This window comes from Ictidomys tridecemlineatus, chromosome 8 (assembly GCF_052094955.1).
Source record: "Ictidomys tridecemlineatus isolate mIctTri1 chromosome 8, mIctTri1.hap1, whole genome shotgun sequence".
Classification (NCBI taxonomy): Eukaryota; Metazoa; Chordata; class Mammalia; order Rodentia; family Sciuridae; genus Ictidomys; species Ictidomys tridecemlineatus.
In genome coordinates, this window is record NC_135484.1 from 69637353 (window position 1) to 69656027 (window position 18675).

The following is an 18675-nucleotide window of genomic DNA, read 5'->3' on the forward strand; positions in this document are numbered from 1 at the left end:
TTCCCATTTTATTAGAAATAAAGTATTAGCATTTTCTACATGATACTGTCTTTTAATGATTATACCCAATGAAGACTGTCACTTTGAGAGACAGATCTAGCTGTATATAACTCCCCAATTGAAGTTCCTTTCATATTCATGTCTGAATATTTTTGTGGGCCAATAGGTCTGAAAGAGAAGTTTCAAAAGATTATAAAGACCCTGTACTTAACATCAGGAAACCTGACTTTTAGTCGAAAGTTCACTAGTTTCTAGTTGTGTGGCATCTGGTAAACAAAATTCATTCTGAATTTTTAAAATTTGATTGAATGGAGTTAGTACAGGGATTTTTAAACTTGGCTAGATACTCAAATTACCTTAAAATTTTAAGTACAGAAATCCCCAATCTTCTCCAAAGAAGTTAAATAAAAATGTCTAAAAGTAGGACTAATTCACTTTTTCATAAGCTCCCCATATGATTGTAATATAAATCTAACAATCACTTTCAACTCTAAAATGCTGTGACATTTTATAAAATGTGCAGTTTGAGAACCTCAGCATGTGTTTTAAATGAGTTCTGGGGAGAGAATTTCCAATGTAAAGTGTTGGTGTTTGTTCTATCAGTTGCATTCATAATGTAGGCTGACAAGAAAAAAAAAAAAAAAAGACCAAGGAAAAAAAATTAACAGGGAAGGTAGACAGGCCATGCAAACGAGAGCTCAATTACAGAAGAGCTGTCTCCAGGAGACCAGAGTCATGCTCTTTAACATTCTAAGTGATTGGTTTGTGCAGTGAACCAAATCTGAGCAGTTCCAATGTTTGAAAATGTAATGACTTAAATAGAAATACTAATATACCCTTCAAGGTCATGAAACAGTTCCTTGGCCTTAGGAAACATGTAACTTCTGTGGGCTCCTGTAGGTCAATTTGATGGACCCTTTATAACCTTAAGATTCATCTTGCTCTTTCCTCTGCATTAAAATATGTTAATACTAGCTTTGAAATCAAATTGATTCATTTTTGCAATCTGCCTTTTATAAACTTCCTTTTCATTTGCAGAATTACCAAGAAGTTATTCAAAATTACCATATTTTCTAACTGAATAAAATTAGGCAAAGGATTGAAGTACAAAAAGGTCATCAAAACAAGAGACTATGAAAGAAATCTAAGCATAGCTATTCATTGCTTATGAAGCCTAAAATTCAATTTAAAGTGAGCCCTGAAAATGTGTAATGGTTAAGAATTAAGTTTTAATCCTTAGATACATGTTTAAGGAATTTACTATCTAGCCTGGCTCTAACCATATTAGTGGAAAGGGTACAGGGTAAGGAGTGACCTACTAGGAATTAAGTCAGCTAGAGTTTTTTTATCTTTTCACTTTGAAGGATAGACTGCTGAATTTCAGATGTGCGATATGGTACAGAAAATGTGGTCAATTCTATGCCTAACTCTTGTTTACAGTGGGTTATAGATATGCACAAAAACATGGATCAGAACTAACATAGTTAACATTAATCCAATTCCTAGCAATTGTTTGCTAAATTATGGCCACACCTACCATTTTGGACATAGAACTCCCTTTTTAAAAACAAATACTCTGTATACCTATTTATCTGCCAAAGTAATGCAATCTATATTCAACTATAATGTAAAGTATGTAATAAAATAAGCATATAATCATGGAATAAATGTGCATCCAAACTATGGCATCCTCCTACCTATGTATTCTATCTAATTGTGAGTGGGTTGGGGTCAGAGATGAGTAAGATAAAAAGCAATTCCATAGAAGCAGATCAAAGAAAATTTAAAAAGCAAAGGTGCAAATGGATTCTACACTGATAAAAAAATTATCAGTCTTGTGTGTATAAAGTAACAGAAAGAGGGAATAAAACTTAATTAAAGTACAGGTAATAAGACAATGTAAATTATAGTCTATCGATGGTGAAAAAAAGGATATATGATTTTCTTGAGAATGAACTGGGTTTTTCTTAGAAATGCACTTTCAAAACAGCTAAATAATTTACGGTATGGGAGAGTGTGCCAATGAAGTGCCACCAGAAACACATTCTAACGTGGAGGAGTCCAGGATGCATGCAGTTTCTCCAACTTAAAAAACACTTCTAAACACTATCATTCCCTAGGCAAGGGATAATAGAAGGTCCACTGGAAAAATAAACAGCAATAAGAAAGACTGTAGAGAAATTATATGTTAAGTCTCTGAGGATGATTTCAGAGTAAGAGAAAAACAATCTTACAAATAATCTAAATAAATTCAGTAGATATTTTCATGACATGGATTTCTTAACCTGTGTTACAAAAACTTGTAAATACAAGAATGGCTATAAAAAATTTTAAAAATGACTATAATTTTTTTGTAATTTTAAAATAACTTTCAATAGTATTATTCATTTAATTTAATAATATTTGGTTCTAAGTATTTGAAATGAATCTTAAATATTCTAGCTCTTACAGTATAGCAAGTAAATGAAGATTTTGCTACACCTAACACTAATAATCTAAAACACCTCCAAATACACATGCTTAAAGGTAGGATAACTCATTTTCAAAGACATGGTTATGAAATTTGTCCATAATAACTTCAAATGGATTAATAATCCCAGTCTGGCACTGTATTTCATTCAGAATTTTAAATCTAACCATTATAACTTCTTTATTAGAATAAAAATCATCTTTTCAAAAATTACTATTTAAAATGTAAGGTGTTTGGGCTGGAATTGCAGCTCAGTGGTAGAGCACTTGCCTAGCATGTGTAAGACACTGGGTTCTATTCTCAGCACCATATAAATAACCAAATAAATGAAAAAAGGTTCATCAACACGTTAAAAAAATTTTTAAATAAAAATAAAATAAAATATAAGGTGTTTCAAAAAAAGAAACATTGAAAATTCTCAGTAGCAAAGTCAATTTTAAATAGTGCAAACTTGTTGATAAATCTCATATTTATTTCATTTTAATGAATTTAATCTGATTGCAATGGTGCTTAAGATAACCTCATTTAACTTTTCAAGTGTATCTGAAAGCTATGTCACATTCATTCACAATATCTCAATTTTGATGTTTATTTCTGTACTGAAAACATTTCAAACAAAACAGCAATAAATGTTGAATAGAATCTATTTTGAGCCATATTCTTTAACAAAGCCTCTTATTTAGGAGTCTACGACAGCTTGCTCAATCTTTTACTGGATATTCTGTATAAAATAATCTCAAAGTTATTGTTAATTTATAATTAACATTAAGAACATTTGTTAATTTTTAATAGTTGTGAAAATATTCTTAGGGATTAATGTAAGGATGATGTAAGAATCACTATGTAACCTGATGAGATATTTTGCTTTACTATAAAGCAGCTTTGCCAACAACCCATAGTTGGCATTCCATTTGTAACAAAGGCAATGACCCCCAAATGAGAGAAATCACTTTCCTCAAAGTAATTAGTGATTCAAACATGGACAATGCCTTTACATTTTTATTAGTAAATCAACATTTTTTTCTGTATGATTTTTTTTATTATATGTATTTTATAAAATGTTGTCAATAAAGCCGGATTATCCAAAGGAAATTTAATCAACTGTAATGAAAATTTGTTTTTACTGATATTTTCAATTTGAGAAAAAAAAAATCTTCAGATGGAGATCTCAAATTCCCTTAACCTATTATCTTCACTCACTTCTATTACCTTTCATATATCTCTTTCTTTGTCTAGTCAAATAACATCCTATGACCTATCAAAAAAACATCAGCTCCTCTTTTGATAGACCTCAATAAAACCACAGACTGGGTTAAAGCCACCCCACCCCACCCCACACACATTTTACATCCAAAATGTACATACCAAGTACAATGACTGAAGCTTCAGTGTTTGCTCATGAATCTTAAGGAAGACCTTCAGGCTTCCTGGCAGCTCTATTACAATGTCCTAATCTATCCACATCTGTTTTTTCTAGACTATTTCCTTCTTTATTACCACATCCAATCCAAACCTGAGTCCTTACACTTGCCTAATTTGTTTCTAGTTTCACTAAGACAAGGAAAGCCATCAGAAGAGAAGTTCTACATTCCTCCAACAGTGACCCTCTCTGCCTTCTTAGATTGTGTGTCCACCCTGCCTCCTCAGTTCTTGACAAGCAACATCTTGGCTAGTTGTTGCTTGTCAAGAATTTCAATGTCTGTATTGTCCCTAATTCTGTTTATCATCAACTTTTATCTCTAAATTGGATAATCTATTCATAAACTATATAATAATTCATACCTTCAGAAGGAAAGAACAATTATCATACTCTCACCTCCTCTCCAATTTGGGTCACACTTCTCTCAATTTAATGAAAAATTTCTAGATTATTTTTTTAATAATTTCTGTCTCCTCTTTACGATACTCTGTCTAGATTCTTTTGAGAATACTTTAACCAGAGCTTTGTCAAATTTCCACAGATTCTGTTCTTATCAAACTCAAGAAAACCTGCTAAATTGCCAACACTATGTTCCCTTTTCATTTCTCAGCTTGCTTGACCTACCAGAAGCTATTGATGTTACTGATTGGTCCACCTTTAACTCTGTCATCACTTTGCTTCTCTCTGGGTTATTTATGACTTTAATGAGCCCTCATTCTCAGCTTCCCATACAAGATGACCTTCATCCTCCCAACTTTCAATCATTGAATGCCTCAGGCTCAGTCTGTGGATCTCTGCTCTTCAATCCTCAAGCAATCTCACCCAGTCCCATGATTTAAATGCAATTAAAAATGCCTTATCTGTTCACACATAAGAAGTCTGCTCAGATTTTACTTGAATTTATTCTCCAATTGGCTATTTAACAAATCAACTCGCTGGCCTCATGAACATCTACAATTTGACACGTGAAACCCCAGACTCTTGATTTTCCTTACTAGAAGAGGTAGGTCCCCATTTTTTCCTGTCTTAGCAATGATAACATCATTCTTACAGTTGCTACAACCAAGATGCTAGTGTCATTCTTGTCTTCTGTACTTCTTTCATACTTCATCTCCATTAATGCTTTCAGCCCTGATCTCAAATATGTATTCAAACAGAATCACTTTTTAGTGGCCCTGTTATTACCTCCACTAGACAGTGTGTTTCTTTTTTATAAAATTAAAAAACTCTGCATCTGTATTACTTAGCTTTACCTCCATTAAAAACCACTCTAAAACACAGTGGTTTAGAATAACAGTCATTTGTTATTACTTTAATTCTACAGATCAGTTGGGAAAGAAGTTCTGCTGATCTGAGCAAGGTTTAGTGGGGCATCAGCTATGGGAACTACAGTCACACAACAAAGACACATGGATACATGGAGGGAATATTATTACAGGTATACATTAAATCTATTATACGATTTCATTCAGAATAATACCCCCAAATCCTAACTCTGGCTCATAATTCTGGCCTTTTGCAATCTGAAAACTCCCCACTCACCTCTTTTCTCACTCCCTCCTCCTTCTCATTTTATTCCTACACTGGACCTACTCCCATCTCACGCACTCTGTGTTTTTTGGTCTTCCACTCAGTCTGGAATGCATTTCTCCATAATTCTCCTTGTTTCTCAACCTCTCAGTGCTTATGTTTATGATTCACTCAGAGAGCTGTATCCTGAATCAATGACTCAAAATGTCATTCACAGTCCCTCTATCCTCTAAACAATATTTTATCATTCTTGATAGGACCTACCATGTAGTATGGGTTTACTGTCTGTCTTCACTAGAGGGATAGAGGAATGTCTACATCATGACAGCAGAGCCTTGGTGTGTTCTCTTCACTACCCCATCCTCAGTATAGCTGCTCCTTTGTATTCATAGTGACTGGTTCTAGGATCCCTGAGTCTACAAAAATCTGAGGATGCTCTAGTGCCTACTATAAAGTGATGTAGCATTTGCATAAAATTTATGAAGACTCTCTTATGTGTTTTAAATCATCTCTAGATTACTTATAATATCTAATATAATATAAATGCCATGTACTTAGTTGTCATATTGTATTAATTAGACAACAATCACAAGTAAAATAATATGTATATGTACAGTAAAGATGCAATTTTTTCTTCCTTTTTTGGGGGGACATACTGGGACTTTTAACACAGGGGTGCCTTATCATTGAGCTACCTTCTCATTTCTTCTTTTAAATTTTTCATTTTGAGACAGAGTCTCCCCAAGTTGCTGAAGGTCTTGCTAAGTTGCTGAGACCAGCTTTGAAATTGTGATTCTCCTACCTCAGCCTCCAGAGTTGCTGAGATTACAAGTGTAAAAAACACTATGTCTGGCAAGATCAAATTTTTCAAAAATATTTTCAATCCATGATTGGTTGATTCTATGGACTCAGAAGCTTTAAATAGAGGCCAGCTAGAACAACACCATCTAATAAAAATATAATTCAAGACAGATACCTAATTTAAAATTTTCTGACAGACACATATGAAAAGATAAAAAGGTAGATTAAATTAATTTTAATAATATTTTCGGAATCCAATAAATCCAAAATATGATGATTTTAACCTGTAATATACTTTCATAAGATATTTATTTCACATTCTTTTTAAAATAGTTTTAAGAGAGAGAGAGAGAATTTTTTATATTTATTTTTCAGTTTTTACTGGACACAATATCTTTATTTTATTTTATTTTATTTTTATGTGGTGCTGAGGATCGAACCCAGTGCCCCGTGCATGCCAGGCGAGCGTGTTATTGCTTGAGCCACATCCCCAGCCCTAAAATAGTTTTCTTTTTAAAATCTAGTATATTTTTATCACATCTAAAATCAAACGATTATTCAATAATCACACGTGGTTAGTGTCCACAATTTGGACAGTACATATCTAACTCATTGTTAGTATTGTATGACTTTAACCCAAGCAATCTACACACAAGTTGGCCAAATGAAATTGACGGAAAGTCCTGCAGTAAAACAGCAAGTACTTTTTCTATAGCTTTATCAGTTGAAGGCTGGTCTCACAAATTTCTTAACTTATTTATCATATTGTCCCTGAAGGTTTTAATGCATGCTTCTCCACTTTTATCTCAACATTCTGGAATGTTTTACTGTATCTCTAGTATTCTTGATCTCACTGCTATTAACTCTTTTAAGTAAAGAGTAAAACATTCAGACACTGTGATAAGTACTGAAGATAAACAAGGAAAAAAATACCAAATATCTTAAGTCAATTCTCATCCTTGATTCTCTGTTCTCAAAAGTAACATATTACTCAGCATTGGTTGTTTGAACTTCATGTCTTAATACCTAATCTTCTGCAATCTTTTCCCTTTGCATTGTAGAATTCTTGTGGGAAATACAAAAACTGTCATGAATCTCTATGTTCATATTACATGATAACAAACTTGAGTTTTCCCTGTCTCCAAGTAATGACACTTCTACTTTATTTTGTCTCAAAACCTCACTTACTTCTTTGCATCTATCTTTCTCCTTCAGATGCCAGATTAAATGACATCTCCTCAGAGAAATCCAAATCAGACCAACCTCCCTTTTATACATTCATATAAGATGTAACTTTTTTCACCACTCTTACTTATGTAAGTACATGATCATTTGAATAGTTATCTTTGAAATATAGAACCTTGTTTTATTTCATAGAGAACATAGCTGTATGTGTATATGCATATGCTGTATTTTAGCATATGCTAAAAAATACTGAGTAGCAAGCGCAATAAATAAAAAGAAATGTAGTTGTTGAATACATGGAGCAGGTCAACTTAGAACTAGAAAGATTGATAATGTCAGCTAACATCTCATTCCTTCATCCGAGATGGCAGTCCTAGTGTAATGCTACAAAATTCTGTATTCTCTCTCTCTCTCTCTCTCTCTCTCTCTCTCTCTCTCTCTCTCTCTCTCTCTCTCTCTCTCTTTCTCTCTCTCTCTCTCCTTCTCCTTGGCTGATTATTTGTATCTGAAAAGTCTATTAATTTATAAGTCAGTATCATATAAGGGGGAACTGCCAAAGAGCAAGGTTTAGGGCATCATGAGAAAAGCTGAACAGATGGTCAAGGGATGTGGCATGCTTCATTATTAAGCAACTGTGACCCCCAGGCACACTGTACTTTACATTTATTTTTTATAAAATGACTTAGCTTGATTTGATCTTTATGAGACCTTATTTTTATCAACTCTAAAATGCACTCTTGTCCCCACATTTTAACCTATCTGAAATTGAGATGCATCTTAAAATCAATGCATTTTACATCCCTACATAAACAAACTAAAAATATCTGTTTGATACCTTCCGGAAGAATCAAGAAAATACTAGAATGTTTTATATTTAGAGAAACACAGGGACTTTGAGCCATAAAATTCTGTGATTTTAATTAATTTTTTTTTACTACCCATCATGTACCCCATTTAAATAATTCCAAATTAAAAGGTAAAAATTTATAGCATAGTGTTTCTTTGTGGATCACTGATCTTATTCCTGTTAATTACTTTGTAGGTCAAAATAGCCAGGGTGTTTAAGCTCACAACTGACACAGGAATACTTACAGTAAGACCAGTGCCGTAATGTGCACCTATGGTTCCAGATGCTCAGGAAGCAGAGACAAAAGGATCACTTGAGCCCAGGAATTTAAGACCAGTCCTAGCAACACAGCAATACTCATCTCAAAGAAAGGGGGAAAAATATCTTTACAATATGTTTTCATACCTTACTAACTCAAATGCCACTAATGCATACATTTTCACCTGAAGGCATTCTTTTCTGGTTGAGGAAATAGTTCCCAACCTAGAATTCTTCAAATAAGAAGCTTCATTTCCCTACTCAGCATGATAAGAACACACATTATCAAAGGCTAAAAATAAATGTTTTTGCCACTTTTCATATCCCTTCACACCATGGTAGATTTTTATTTTTTATGAATCAGTTATCATATATTTATTTGAAAACTTGTGATATATCTTGATACATATCAGACTTATTGAGATCAACTCTCCCATAACAGAGATATATTTTATAAACCTTCCACTGCTGTTATTTCTTATTATTTTTGTGTTTCATCAGTCTATAGACAGTTTATTTCAATCAATTGTACCATGAAATCATCTAAGGAAAAAAAAAGCTGGATGCACACATTCACCCAAACACAAAACTGTATTCACAGAGTTAACATCTGGATACATCTATATATGCCACCCCCCACAGCAACAAAGACTTTCTTCAAAGAGTTTTTTATTGTTTTGTCTTTAATTGTTAGTTTTTATATAAATGACATTAATCCCCCTTCTTGGATTAAAAAAAGAAAGAAAGAAACAGCCCAATTTCTAATTTTCTCCTTTTATATTTGCTTTGGTTTGTTTTTAAACATTGACTTAATGTAAGATCTTCACTTAAAACTGGTTTTTACTAGTTTTTGCTATGCAGCCACTATTATTTAAGCAGAGGGGTTTGTACTTAATGCCAACTGAAGGCAGCGTGAGCTGTCTAGATGGTGCATTAGGGAGAACAGCTGATGGATTACAAATCTCTGCATTTCACCAACAGAAATGAATTTGAATCCATCAATTTTATTCCCTTATGCAAAATTTAGGAAGTTCAGTTTATGCAGATCTGTCAAAATATTACATTAAACACCTAGATGAGAGAGTTAAATTAATTTAATTTTGCAGTTTGCCTTGATTGGGTTAGGCTAGCTTTATGCACAAGCAGCAACTCCATGGGAATCTGAACCTAGTCAGGAAAGGATCAGGGCAGTGGCAGCTGGGCTCAGCTGAATGGTCAGAAGGTATTAGAAATCAGTAACAGGGGAAGGGAGGTGCCTAGATTTTCCTTGTAACACCCATGCCTGTCTTTTACTTAACACCTATCTGATGTCCCTGAAAGAAAGTAACCACAGCAGTGAATAAAATTAAGATGAAAAAAGGCCACTGTGCTTGCAATGCAGAGCAGATCAGTCAGGGCAACCAAAATGAAAGAGAAAAGGGAACAATGATCCTGCTGTGTGGTTATATAGCACCTTTCATCGAAACAATGTGAGAATTCTCTATTTTTGCAGGCCAGCTCCCTAGAGGGCTTTGAAAGCAATTCAGGAGGGAAATAAAAGGATTGCAGAACAGATTTCAGGCTTGAATGATAAAATGGACATTCTGCAAGACAGATTTTACTGAATTGATAACTGGATGATTGAGGCTGTCACACATAAATAAATTGAAAAGAAGTAAAATCAAAAAGAAAGCAGAAAAATTTGAAAGGATATATGAGTACAGAGAAAACCTGATGACCTTGAAAGAAAGTTAGAGAACCAGCCTCTACATTCTGAGTCAGTCGAGAAGATTCAAACCTGGAAACCTGGTGGGCTCCTGGCAGGTATGATCAATACCAAGGTATGAGACCCTCATATTTCCCAAACAGCTTAGTTCTAAGACTCCACAGCTGGTGAGGGTTAACCAGTTATCAATTCATGCAATTGTTAAGCTGATTTAAGTAACAGGCACCCTGAAATCTAGTCTTCATTTTTTTTTCTTTTCTTTTATGGAAGGATTATTCCATAGAAGTATTGTTGGGTGGCCCATTAAGCAGAATCTAGGTTTCTGCTAGAGTTTTTCAGGTGTCTCTGTGGGTGACAATGACACACAAAATATTCTTCACTGAGGCTACATTTCATTACCTAGAAGTAATGGAGAGATACCAACTTGGCTAGCTCTGCAGATCACAACCTATACCAGGAAGGAGAGACCCTTCTGCTATCTCTCCTGAAACTATTAGAAAATTTCCATCCAACCCACAGTCTAGCCACTGAAGGCAATGGTAGGTTGTATTGAGGCCATTATTCTTCCATGGACAGTTGGGAAGGAAGAGGAATTAGAAAACACCAGGAAAGATGTCAGAAGCATACCCTGAGTGAGGAGAAACACCCAATCCCCAGAGCTTCCATGTGCCCCCAGGTTTCAGCCAGATTCTCCCTGGAAGAGACAGCCACTTCCTTTCTGTGCCCAAGGAGACACTGGCCAGACTTTCTTGCCAGGTACCGGGAAATATTTCCCTGGCTTTCCCACAACTCTTGCCCTGTGATCTTTCACTGTTGGAATACATTTGAGTGAGAAAGAAATGCAATAGCATCCAGAAGTAAATATAAAATAGACTTTGAGCACTCATAACATCAGCTTTTGCCGTTCTTCTGCAAATTCAGAGATCAATAGATTTTGCCTTGTCACATTTGCAGACATTAATAGTAAGGCTCATGCTGTTTCACCTTGAGTCTGGGCCTGATTTTTACATTGAGGAAAGAACTACCACAAATTTCTAAAACAGGTTTCTCTTTACCTCTATCTAGTATAAAGTAATGATTTCTTAATGCTATTGATATCATATATTTACCTTAGAAATTTGTTCTATAAGCATTATCTGAAACTAGATTTCTTCTGTAATAGGAATGTGGTACCTGTAATATAAAAAAATATATATCCTTGCACATATATGTGTATGTGTATATAAATGTACAGGCTATCATACTGCAATTGAAATTCCCTGTTGCTCTAGAATAATGAAATTATAATATTGCAGTGACCACCTTTAGAAAATTGATAATATTAATCATATTAAAGCCTGTGTAGCCTAAGTAAGATAACATTTTACAAAATGACATTTGGAAGAAGAAGTTACACTGCATTGAAAAGATACAGGGCATAGGTCAAAGCCAAATGCAATCCTTAACTATACCAATGACCTTGGTTTCTTTTCTCTATCTTCATCTATAAAGTGGAGATATCAATACTTGCCAGTCTAGGTTAATGGGAAGATCAGAAATTATATCAATTTAGTACCTTCATAGAGCAATCATTCAATAAATTATACTTCCTATTATTATTGGGAAGCAGTATAATGTAGAATAAAGAAGAGATTTCATGGGGGGCAAAAAAGATCTAATTTGAAGTCCAGTTTGATATTTATTAGCTGTATGACATTGGGAAAATACTTAACAACTGTGACCTTCTGTTGTCCCATGTGTCAAAAGAAGATAACAATAATTGTTTCTTAAAATTGTTGTGAGTAATAAACAAGATGAAATAGGTAATAGGTAAAGCACTTACCTGGAATACAGTGGATTCTCAAAGAATGTTAATTTCCTTGGCTCCCTGCCATGCAACCAAACGGGTTTACTTTTGCAGGAATTTGTTCTTCAACATTAAAAACCAAAAAGAATTTATAACCAGAGAACTTTCCTATAATTATTTCTAAAATATCCATGGTATGCAATCAAAAAGTGAATCTTGTGAGTAATAGCTTCCAGACTACTTAGAAAGTTTTTGTCACTCATTAATCATTCTTTTCTCTTTTGTCTGTTTGTGTGCTCACCTTCCTTCAACATTGATAAAGCACCTGCTATGTTTAACGCATGAGCTGAAAGCCAGAGTTGAAGGGAAAAACCATCCAGCTAACATGCTCTCCTCTTAAGGAAAGGCCCTCACTAAGTGTTTCCCTTCCTCTGCTTCATAAAGCCACTATTTTGTTGATTTCTCTGTCAAGGATTCTCTGTTACTTCTCTTTCACCCATTTATTGCTCTCCCATTGTCTGGCATGATATTGTGCTAAGCCAACCACTGATGCCAAATGCGAGACATCCAATGGAGGAGGATTCATGCCCAGATCCCTGGAGCCCCCCTCTTGAGAATATCCCAGTGGCCTGGCCAGGATAGAATGAAATTTCACTAGCAGCTGCAGCAGTAGTTCATGGCCATGTGAGAATGTGACATCTCACTCTTTCATTCAAAATGCTTCTCTGCTCTCTGCTTCTCTTATATTTTCGTTTGCCTGCCTCCGGGACTCAGATGCTTTCATAGAATTGATGCAAACCCCTGGGAAATTTATTTGTCCTCTGATATCATGCATGCTAATGCTTCCCTCCATTAGCTCAGATAATCAAGAGTTGACTATACATAGAACTGTGGGGATTACAAAAGCACTTACAATCTAATGAGAGAGAGTGGAAAATACTGTAGGAATTTTTTAAAAGGGAGAGAGCAGAAAGAAAGCCACAAATATATACATAAACCAGTTTATAATGCCCTCGCTAAGCACGAGAATTACAGAGGGTGCATAATGGAATAAATAGAACAAATGCCACTGAACTAGGGTGCTTTCCAAGTGCTGTGAAACATTAGAAAGCCAGAATGTATGAAAATGTGTCCAGATCTAGAGGAGAGTTTCCATGGCATTTGGGGAAAGCAAGGTTCAGTGACTGTAATTCTAGTTAACTCTGATCTCTTCAAAACTAGTTTTTCACTTCAAAGGGTGGTTTTAGACTGTAATTCATCTGGATGAAAAATCAAGTTACAAGACAGGGCCAGCTCTCAATATTAATAGTTGTCCAGCCATCCTACATTATGGAGAGTGCTGAGTATGGATATGGTATGAGTGTATGGATTGTGAGCAAGGGTTTATGTGTTAGAGGTTTGGTCTCCAGTGTAGACATGTTAAGGGGTGGTGGGATCTTTAAGAAATAGGACTTTGGTGAGGACCCTTAGGTTATTGAGGGCACTGCCCTTAGAGGACCCTACTTAGTTCTTAAGAGAGGGTTGATATAAAGCAAGTCTCTGTCATCCTGCCTCAGAACATGGTTTTTCCATCTCACACATACACCCAACGTGATGCCATCCACTGTGTGATGCTGCCAAGGGGGCCCTTACTAGAGCTAAACCAATGCTAGCATCATGCCCATGAGCTTGCCAAACTGTGAGCAAAGTTTTCTTTATAACTATAAGCCTAAGTATAACAACAGAAAATGAACTAATTCAGGAAATTATTTCTAGGAAATTGATGAGTTGTTCCAATTCATGCCATGAATATACAGGCCAACATTGAGTGGATAAGATTGGCTCCAAAGAAATGCCAAATTTTTCTTTACTACTCTTGGAGACTGAATGTCATCAATACTTTTATCCTGTGGTATAGAAGAAATTACTGTCCTCAAAATGAAAGAGAAGAGACTGGGTGAATTCCAAAGTAAACTACACTTTCCATTTAATATCTTATTCTACAGGAAATATGGTATTGGGGTGGTTCATTACAAATTACATAAATCAGTGGTGGCTGCTATAGCAGTGATTTTGTATAAAGGCACAGAATTAGCATGCTTTTCAGTTGCTAGATGAATGTTTGTGATATGTAACACTTTATCAATGCTATTTTTTATACTCCAAGTCATGAAATACCAGCTTCTCCATGTTCACTGAGAGATGTGCACAGTATACCTTTGTAATATTATTGTCTTTGTAATAATATTGCCTCTAAAAAGTACGTATATACTTACTTTCATGAAACCATTTATGGATATTTAGTGAGATTCAACTCACATCCTGAGAAGCAAGTTCATTGTTGAAGCAATGACATTTTAATTCCTGGAATAACACAGACACTGACAGCCTAGGAATGGGAATGAACCATTTGTAACAAAATCCAAGGACAACCAAAAATATTAGGACCATGAGACTTCATTAAACAGAATGAAAATACTCAGTTAAAGCAGGAAAGAAAAAAAAGATGACTTAGATGCAGTACTTCACTGTTTAAAAAGGTGGTAAAGCCATTACTAGGATTCTCTGGATACAGGAAAGTACACAACCTTAAGTTCCATTGGAGTATCCACAGTAAAATGCAAAGATGAGTAGAAGTTTCTAGAAGAAATTAACAACACACTCATACTTCCTCCAAGATAGCTAGGTAAATATTTTCATAATCCGACCTTAATAGGCAAAAGGCAGCATCCAGATAAGAGGAGAAGGTGAGTTTTTTAGATCAGAGGGAGCATATTATTCTTTTACAAACACAGGAAAATGAAGATTTTCTCTGTATGTAAGACAAGGAGAATATTATTTTGGTGCTGTAGACCATGAAAACATTTGAAGAAGCGGGAAGAACCAAAGACTCCACCCCTGGGAAATTTGGGCTAAAGTTTCATATAAATACTTGTCAGAGTCTAGGGTGACAGAGTAGGTACCACAGAAAATTTGGCAAATAGAGAATGAAAGACAAAGAGAAGACAATGACATATTAGTCATATCTAAACTTGCTACAGAGGGCTACACAACTTCTTAACAACTTCATCTCAGGTGACCAGATACTGTTGTGATGGGAAGGGAGACTTTGTTAACATCTCCACCTGTTGGGGTAGTCCCCCCATTGTGTTCTTACTTGCTTAGTCATTAATAGGAGGCTTGTAATGATCCCACAGCCGACTGACCATTTCTGAGACTGTCCACTGAAGGATGGCTGATATCAAACACTTGAGCAACTGCTTTGGTGAGAAGAGGACAAATAACTGCAACAATATAAGCTGAGGAGTGTAAAAAGCATTAACACACACACTTCACCAGCCTCAAGAGGTAAAAGTAAACCATTCTAGGCGTTGGGAGTAAAACACTGGAAGCTCTCCAGCCCTGGATGCACCAAAAAGATTGTTACTTGTTTTCTTCCAGAAAAATCTTGATTTCTTTAGTTGTTTAAAGGGTACTACCTTGGAGATGCCTGGTAATTAGTAGTATATTTTGTGTTCATATAATTTTTAATGCTTCGTTATATTAAAACTTAAAATTTTTATTTTATTTTTATGTTAGTCCTTCTGATAGGTGTGTAAAAAATGTTGTTATAATTTTAATTCAATTTCTTTAATGATTAATGATGTTGAGCTTTCCATACACTTTCCAAGATTCTATCCTCTAATACAATGTTTATTCATTCCTTTTCCCATTTTCTAATTGAATTGTTTCTGATATTGAGTTTTATAAATTCTTTATGCATTCTAGATTCTATATTTTTGTCTATTATGATCTTTACAAATATTTTAACCAAGTCCATGGCTTGTATTTACATCCTTCAAATAGAATATACCAAAAGGTAAAACCATTGAATTTAATGATATTCAATTCATGATTTTTAGTATAGTTTATCATGTAGTTTGTGTCCATTCTAAAAATGATTTGTCTAGCCTTAGATTCCAGAGATTTTTCTATCATTTTACTTTCAACTTGCCTATGCCACTGTATTCAAAGTGAGTGTCTTACAAACAATGTATAACTGATTTTTTCCATCCTGCAATCTATTCAATTTACATGTTTAGGTTGTCTGCATTAAGGTAGTTATTGATAAGTTTTAAATCCGACATTTTTGTGTTTTCTGTTTATTGCTTCTGTTTCTTAATGTTCTGTCCTCTTTTATAACTTTCCTGTGGGTTATTTAACATTTTATATGAATTCAATCTTTATTTACTTAAAATACCATCAGACTTTAAATTCTTAGCAGTTGCTTTAAGTATTACAATATATATATACATATATGTGTGTGTAATATATATATATATAATATTATAGTCTACTGTTACTTAGATTTTACCAAATTCAGTGAAATATATTTTATTTCACAAAACTTAACATCCTCTTAACTTCCTTTAACCTCCCTTCTTTATATATATAATTTTCTTAAGTATTTTCTCCACATGCATTGAGCACTTCAACAGTTGATGTTAAAATGTCTTGTATGAAGCTTCAACTATAATCAAGGACATGCTGCAGAATAAGGATAACTCTTACTTTCACCCCTAGTTTTACCCATTCCAATGTTCTTTTCTAACTTAGGTTCCAAGCTTTTTATTATAATTTTATTTTTTTTTCATTTAGAGAATTTCACTGAGTCAATATATAAGGGAAACCCTTATGTTTTCCTTCATTTGAATATCTCTTGATTTCATTTTCATTTCTGAAGGATACCTTGCTGGATGCAAAATTTTTGGTTAACGGTTATTTTCTTTCAATATTTAAAAAAAATGTTATGTTGCTTTCTTCTAGTCCACATAATTTTAGATGAGAAAGTTTCTGCTATTTTAACTGTTCTTCTACAGATAACACAACATTTCTTTAGACCGCTTTCAAGAATTATTTTGGTCTTAATTTTCAGAAGAATGTGCTTCTTAATCTGTAATCAAAAGCTTTTGCCGCATTTGCAAAGTTTTTAGTCTTTATTTCACTAAATACTGTTCAGTACCATTGTATTGTTCCTCTCCTTTGGAACTCCCTTTATAAGGAAAGTAATTTCTCATAATTTCCCTACTTGTCCCTAAAACATTGTTCATTTTTTTCCCCTTAAGTTCACTTTCTCTCTGGTAAGATTACTTCAATGCTTTCAGTCTGTTTTCAAGTTCACTGGTTATACTGTCATCTCTACCTAATAATGAACCCATTTAGTATGTATTTAATTTTGGATATTACATTTTAGTTCTATAACTTCTGTTTCTTACATTAGTAAGTCTTCCACTCCGGCAAATAGCTAAGATAATAAACCTATAAAGAGAAACAGTTATTTGGGGCCACATTTTTTTAAGGATGGAGTTGATAATACATTGAACTCATAGCTTTGAGCCTGTGATGAGGTAGTGAGTGCATCATAGTGGGGACACATGACAGTGCAGAATCACATATTTCATGTTTAGAAAGCAAAAAAGAGAAAGGGGAAGGGACCAAAGTCCCACAGTACTCTTCAAGAACATGTCCCCAAGGTACACCTCTTAAAAGCTTCACCATTCCCTGATACCACAACCCTGAGCACCAAACCTTTAACATGTGGGGTCTTACCAGACATTCACAACCCAACTATAACAATGCTCTTTTATAACTTTCATTTATTTCCAAGATTTTTATTACTTTTATTTTTTTAAGAATGCTTAACTGCTTGTGTATGCCTTTTAATGTGGCTCCTTTACAATCCTTGTCAATTTATTCTAACATCTTTGTCATCTTGGTGTCAGCATCTATTCATTGTTTTTTCTAATTTATATTGTAATTAAACTATTTTTTGGTATGAGTGATTTGTCTTTATTGTATTGTGGGTATTTAAAATATTAATCTATGATATTCTCAATTCTATTTAATATATAAATTTTATAGCAGCATTAGACATTTGAAGTATAGCAAGAGGGCAGCTAGATGTTTATATTCAGCCTCCCAGTGGGTCATGACAATGCTCCCTGAGCAAAAGTAGGGCAGTAACTTGCACTGCTCATTGTTTCTGAGTAAAATGTAAGATCAGCTTCCCACATGTCCACAGGAAAAGTTAAAATGACCATATTTTGTATTGAAGGAATAAATAAAATGTATTATTAAAATTCTAAAAAGCAAGTAATATAAGCCAAAATCATTGTCATATTTGCCAGATGTTGAAAGCAAATCAACCACTGTTGTCTGGCTTAGCTTAATAATGATGAGCTGACATAAGTCTGAGAATAAGGAACCAACCAATGGCCATCATGATTGTTCATCAACAGAGCAGAGTATTTGGTTATATTAAGTGACTTCTGGGATCTCCATGGTCAGTTATTCAACAAAATAACCCTGGGAGTCAGACCATTCTCCTTACTATGGTAACACTCTTGAGTACTATATAAATTATGTTCAATTTATCATTCCAGGCAAGTGTTACTCCTTGAGCCTGACATTCAAAGCCTTAATATAAACATTGAAATACTGGAAATCTTTTCAGCTGTAGCAACACTTACAAGCATACATAATTACAGATTTTACCATATTTTACAAGATGTTGATGATCTCCTAACCTGTAAAACTCTCTCAATGTCTTTGTGAAGTAAATAAATTCTGAACACTTTTGGGAAATAAAATTGTTGTTCATGGTAAATCCAATTCAATATTTTGTCTCCATAAAGCTTTATATTCCTTCCCTGTG